Genomic DNA, 7,500 nt, shown 5'->3' on the forward strand with positions numbered 1-7,500 from the left:
ATCACAACAGATAGAACTTAAGTCATGGACGACCGTATTAAGTTTTGGAGATGATCTGTATCCGGATCCGGACTCCAGATCCGGATTTTTTTTTTCTTTTGCCATTTCAAAGATAACGTCAAAACTAATTGACAGATATATTCACGAAATTTTCACCACAGATAAAACTTAGGTCATGTACGACCGTATTAAATTTTTGAAATGATCTGGATCCAGAACCGGATTCCAGATCCGGATTTATATTTGTCGCATTTTTAATTTGACGGATTTTGACGACATTTTCACAACAGACCGAAAATAGGTCATGGACTACCCCATTAAATTTTGGAGATGATCTGAATCCGGATCCAGATTCCAGATCCGGATTTATATTTTCCGCCATTTTAAAGATAACGTCAAAACAAATTGACGGATTTTGACGAAATTTTCACCACAGATAAAAGTTAAGTCATGAACGACCTTAATAAATTCTGAAGATGATCTGGATCCGGATCCTGTTCCAGATCCAGATATATATTTCTCGCCATTTTAAAGATAACATCAAAACAAATTGACGGATTTTGACGAAATTTTCACAACAGATAGAACTTAAGTCATGGACGACCGTATTAAATTTTGAAGATGATCTGGATCCAGATCCGGATTCCAGATCCGGATTTATATTTTCTGCCATTTTAATGATAACGTCAAAAACAATTGACGGATCTTGAAGAAATCCCCACCACAGATAGATCTGAAGTCATGGCCGACCCCATTAAATTTTGGAGGTGATCTGGCTCCAGATCCGGATTCCAGATCCGAGTTTATATTTTTCGGCATTTTAAAAATAGCGCGTAAAACAAATTGACGGATTTTGACGAAATTTTCACAACAGATAGAACTTAAGTCATCGACGATCGCATTAAACTTTGAAGACGATCTGGATCCGGATCCAGATTCCAGATCTGGATTTATATTTTCCTCCATTTTAAAGATAACGTCAAAAAAAATTGCCGGATTTTGAAGAAATTTCCACCACAGATAGATCTCAGGCCATAAACGACTCCATTAACCTTTGGCGAAGGTCAGAAATCTCTAATTACTCTTATTATTATTATTAGCTAAGCTACAACCCTAGTTGGAAAAACAGGATGTTATAAGCACAAGGGCTCCAACAGGGAAATATTGCCCAGTGAGGAAAGGATATATGAGGAAATGAAAAAAAATGCAGGAGAAGTGATGAACGATTAAAATGAAATACTTCAAAACTTAGCAAGTAATAATAATAATAATAATAATAATAATAATAATAATAATAACAATAATAATAATAATATGTCTTGGCCACTGTGGATTGGTGATTGTGTTCTAGCAAACTAACCTAATATGGGTGGCACTGACTAATGTAGCTTTGCTGATCATAGTAATATACAAACACTTTCATCACATTAAAGTATGCCCACTTCGAGAGAGAGAGAGAGAGAGAGAGAGAGAGAGAGAGAGAGAGAGAGAGAGAGAGAGAGAGAGAGAGTTAATAAATATCAGCATGGATGTCCAAACGTCGCTGTTATCGAATTCAATTGTGAAAAATAGATTGTGTTGATTTAAGTAACGTGTAAGAAATATAGTTCATCATCATACCAATATATTTTTATTGAGTAGTGAATATATTGCGAAAACATTTCCAAAAAGGTCGACTACACAATTTTAACGACTCTGTAAGGTATAAAAACTGCGTGTTGGTCATGAAAGTGAAATAGAATAGTGGATCTTTTGCCTCACTCATGGATGAATACAGTACAAAAAAAAATGTACCATACGAATATTACATTTTTTTTTTTTTACTGTACATACGTTTTTTAACGCGACTATTATATTTCGAAGCAGTACAAAATAAAGTTTTTGTAGTATGAGAATAGTACATTTTTTTTTTTTTTTTTTTCTTTTTTTTTTCTCTCTAAAAAGCAGGCGTAGTTTAAGTTCATTGAAACGATTAAGAGAGAATATAAATGAAAATAACAAGGTAAGCACCAAGCTGAACGTAAAAAGAAATAATTAAGGAAATAAATGAGCGTTATAAATCATGTTAATCTCCTAATGTTAGCCTTAAATGAGACTGGAATACACCGGAAAGAAAAACTCTTTTTTGCAGGTTTCTGGATCATCAACACTCTTTAAAAAAACGTAATTTTAATTGGAAATTCTCAGGAAAAATATACTATTTCACAACAGTATTTCAGTAACATTTTTCCTTACTCTCTTATTATCTTCTGTATTAGTGACCATAATATCACTCCTTTACGCCATAATTAAAAAAAAAAAAAAAAAAAAAAAAAAGTGAAGAAAGAATCAGCTATAAAGGACAAAATACGTAAATAATTTAGAAAATACGCAAGAGACTAGAAGAGCTGGAAGACCCAGGCCTATATGGCTGAAGACTATGAAGCGTGAAATGGATGATGAATGGAGAAGTATTGAATTAAGAGCTCAAGATGGAAAAGACTTGAGAAATCTAACTGAGGCCGTTTTGTGTCAATAGGTAGGAGGAGATGATGATGATGATAGATAGATAGATAGAAGGATTGTAATAATAATTTTGAAAATAATGAGCAAAGATAAAGATAAGGAAAATGATAAGGCAATTGGAAACCTATTTAGAAAATACACAAGGCACTAGAAGAGTTGGAAGACCCAGGCCTACATGGCTGAGGACTATGAAGCGTGAAGTAGGAGATGAGAAATGGAGACGTATTGATTGAAAAGCTCAAGATAGAGACGACTGACGAAATCTAACTTAGGCCCTTTGCGTCAATAGGCGTAGGAGATGGTGATGATGATGATGATGATGATGATAGATGGAAGGCTATAATAGTGGTTTTGGAAAATAATGAGCAAAGATAAAGATAAGGAAAATGATAAGGCAATGGAAGCCTATAGATAAACCACAAGGCATCTTTGACCATTTTTATAATGTCAATCCTTCATAACATGCAAGCTAGAACAGACAAAAAGTAGAGCAAATTTAATTTTTATTTCCTTATTTCCTTTCCTCACTGGGCTATTTTTCCCTGTTGGAGCCCTTGGGCTTATAGCATCTTGCTTTTCCAACTAGGGTTGTAGTTTGGATAATAATAATAATAATAATAATAATAATAATAATAATATATAAGTATTGATTAGAAGCTCAAAGTAGAGACGACTGGCAAAATCTAACCAAGGCCCTTTGCGTCAATAGGCGTAAGAGGAGATGATGATGATGATGATGAAAAGAAAAATGTTAACCCTAAAACAAGGGAACTCTCAGGAGAAGTATTGATCTATAAGCTCAAGGGATTATCCGAAAGTAGAGAAGTTTGTTCGGTTTCAGAGTCTATTTTTTCTAGAAGAGGTGCTTACCATAAATAAAGTATTCCTTCCACTTTGCCTATTATTATTATTATTATTATTATTATTATTATTATTATCATTATTATTATTATTATTACTTGCTAAGCTATAAGTACAGGGAAAATAGCCCAGTGAGGAAAGGAAACGGGGGAAAATAAGATTTTTAGGAGTAACAACATTAAAATAGATATATCCTATATAAACTATAAAAACTTAAAAAAAAACAAGAGAAAGAGTATTATTATTATTATTATTATTATTATTATTATTATTATTACTTGCTAAGCTAAAACCCTCGTTGGAAAATCAGGATGCTATAAGCCCAGGGGCTCCAACAGGGATAATAGCCCAGTGAGGAAAGGAAACAAGGAAAAATAAATTTTTTTAGAGTAACATCATCAAAATAAATGTCTATAAAAACTTTAAAAAGAAAAAACAAGAGAAAGAGTAACAAGACAGAACAGCTTCCCGAGTGTACCCTCAAGCAAGAGAACTCTAACCCACGACAGTGGAAGACCATGGTACAGAGGCTATGGCACTACCCAAGACTAGAGGGACAATAGTTTCATCTTGGAGTGTCCTTCTCCTAGAAGATCTGCTGACTATAGCTAAAAAGTTTCTTCTACCCTTTCCAAGAGGAAAGTGGCCATTAGACACAGAACAGTTACAGTAGCTATCCATTAAGGGGCAGTGTAAGGTGTAGCGTGTTAAGTATACTAAGACAAATGAGGAAATAGAATAATGTGAAATGGAAATAAAAGTTTATTCGGTGTATCTATAGGCGCATAAAAGAACCTTATCTAAAGCAGTGTCTTCGTCTATTAGCGTGCTTTTTTCCCCATTCGTATGGGGTAACGCGGTTGCCTTCTTTTGAAGGACTATGCTTTGGCTTTTAGGGTGGACCGTAGTCCCGACTGGCTGCCCTGCCTGTCATCGTGTAGACCCAGGTATTGTATGTTAGCGTGCTTTTTTCCCATTCGTATGGGGTAACACGGTTCCCTTCTTTTGAAGGACTTTCCTTTGGCTTTGGGATGGATCGTAGTCCCGACCGGCTGCCCTGCCTGTCATCGTGTAGACCCAGGTAGTGTATGTTTCTGTGTTGTACCAGCCACCATCGCCCTTCTTCCCAGCAGCGAGGAGTCATGGCGTAGTTAGGTCGACAATTCGAGACATGTGAGGTGTCTGTTATGTTTTTAGAAGGTGTTGGAATGGCTGTGTTTGTGTGTCTGTTAGTCTGTAACACCCAGAGCAGTGTCCCACTTCTAAATAATTGAGCAACCCTTAAAGGATATGTGCGAGGTGGTTGTTAGGTGCTGACAGAGAGACGAGGTGAATGCAATTAAAAGTTTATTCAACAAATAATGAGTATATATACAAGCAGTTGAGAGTAAGAATGTCATAAAGATTCAAACAATATAAAACATACGATGGCAAGCTTAAATACGCTGCTCTACTATCCGTGTGGAGGGAGCGAATGATATAAAAAAGAAATAGCATTACATAGTATGAGCTTTATTCGGCAGATAACGAGTTTTTATACAAGCAGTTGAGAGTAAGAATGTCACAAAAATTCAAACGTTCTAAAACATGCGATGACAAACTTAAACAGATTGTTCTATTATTATTATTATTATTATTATTATTACTTTCTAAGCTACAACCCTACTTGGAAAAGCAGGATGCAATAAGTCCAAGTGATCTAACAGGTGAAAAATAGCCCAGTGAGGAAAAGAAATAAGGAAATAAATAAATTACACAAGACGCAACCAACAATTAAAATTAAATATTTCAGTAACAGTAACAACATTAGAATAAATCTTCATATATGAATTATAAAAACTTTAAAATAACAAGAAGAAGAGAAACAAGAGAGAACAGTGTTCCCGAGTGTACCCTCAAGCACGAGGACAGTCCGGAGAAAGAGAGAGATAAAAACCACTAGCATGACATTGAATGAGCGTTTTTGATACACGTACGGTACAGATTATATAAATCTCTATGAGTACTGTCTTACCTCTTGGTTGGAGCCTTGTCCATCCTACAACCTATACTCATTTTTTTTAGTGAGGCGCATTTGCACCGCAGCAGTGCCCTGTTAGCTCTGAAAAAGTTTCCTGCTATCTGATTGGTTGGAATTATCTTGTCCAACCAATCAGCGATCAGGAAACTTTTCCGTGCTAAAAGGGCACCCCTGCGAGTCGGTGCAAATCTGCCTCGTTAAAAAAAATTGACTATAGGTCGAAAGCAGCTCAATTTATAATGGATATAATAGTGACTAATATTCAATTGGTAATGTCCTTGCCTGGTGATTGCCAGACTGGGGTTCGAGTCCCGTTCAAAATCGTTAGGTTCTTTGGTCGTTGCAACCCCACCAAATTTGTGTGATAATGATGTGGGGTTTGTGTGAGCATATAGGTCTATCTGCTGAGTCATCAACAGCCATTGCCTGGCCCTCCTTAGCCCTAACTTGGGTGCAGATGGGGCTATGGCGCTGATCATATGTATATATTGTTAGTCTCTAGGGCATTGTCCTGCTCGATAGGGCAATGTCATAATCCCTTGCCTCTGCCATTCATGAGCGGCCTTTAAAGGAACTAACGAGTTTGAGCGGGACTCGAACTTGTTATTTCCTTTGGTCTCTGCAACCTCACCAAATTTGTGTGATAACGATATGGGGTTTGGGTGAGCCTATAGGTCTATTTGCTGAGTCATCAACTGCCATTGCCTGACCCTCCCTGGTCATAGCTTGGGTGAAGAGGGACTCGGGCACTGATTATATGTATACATGGTCAGTTTCTGGGGCATTGTCCTGCTTGATAGGGCAATTTCATTATCCCTTGCCTCTGCCATTCATGAGCGGCCTTTAAAGGAACTAACGAGTTTGAGCGGGACTCGAACTCGTTAGTTCCTTTGGACGCTGTAACCTCACCAAATTTGTGTGATAATGATGTGGGGTTTGTGTGAGCTTATAGGTCTATCTGCTGAGTCATCAATAGCCATTTCCTGGCCCTCCCTGGTCCTAGCTTGGGGGAAAAGGGGGCTTGGAAGCTGATCATATGTATATATGGTCAGTCTCTATGGCATTGTCCTGCTTCATAGGGCAATGTCATTATTCCTTCCCTCTGCCATTCATGAGCGGCCTTTAAAGCCTTTAAATATTATTAATATTAATACTGCATCAGATAGAAATCTATGAATGTATGAATTTTATACATTCAATACTCAAATATTTATTGGCAATGAAAAATGAGCAATGAAAAATGAATATCCTCCATTAGTATATTTTCACAATTCAGACCAACGTGGCTTTATGAAAATACAGTTTCCATTGGCTTGATTTTTCTTCATTGTCGATACCAGAATTATTTACAAATTTTATCAAAATGTAAAGATATAAGAACATCTCATATTAAAAAGATTATTATCATTTCCACTCGTGTATGAAAATGAAAAGTCTTTGAAAAAATAGTTTCTCTTACATGGAGAAATGTTATTTCATGAGTATTATATGAGAATAAATATTAGGTTTAGAGAAAATTAACTTCTCGAGAGAAGAATTTAACAATATATGAGTTTTTAAGTCTGTGTTTGATGAAGTGAAATCGTTAGTGTATATTATTATTATTATTATTATTATTATTATTATTATTATTATTATTATTATTATTATTATTACTTGCTAATCTACAACCTAAGTTGGAAAAGCACGATGCTATAAGCTCAGGGGTCCTAACAGGGAAAATAGCCCAGTGCGGAAAGGAAACAAGGAAAACTAAATATTTTAAGAAAAGCAACATTATGATATATATTTCCTATATAAACTATAAAAACTTTAAAACATGAGGAAGAGAAATAGGATAGAATAGTGTGCCCTAGTGTACCCTCGAGCAAGAGAACTCTAAACCAAGACAGTGTAAGACCATGTTGCAAAGGCTATGGCACTACCTAAGACTAGAAAACAATGGTTTTAATTTTTAGTGTCCTTCTCCTAGAAGAGCTGCTTACCATAACTAAAGAGTCTCTTCTACCCTTACCAAGAGGAGAGTAGCCACTGAACAATTACAGTGCAGTAGCTAACCCCTTGGATGAGGAATTGTTTGGTAATCTCAGTGTTGTCAGGTGTATGAGGACAGA

Source organism: Palaemon carinicauda, chromosome 4 (genome assembly GCF_036898095.1).
Source record: "Palaemon carinicauda isolate YSFRI2023 chromosome 4, ASM3689809v2, whole genome shotgun sequence".
NCBI classification, from domain to species: Eukaryota; Metazoa; Arthropoda; class Malacostraca; order Decapoda; family Palaemonidae; genus Palaemon; species Palaemon carinicauda.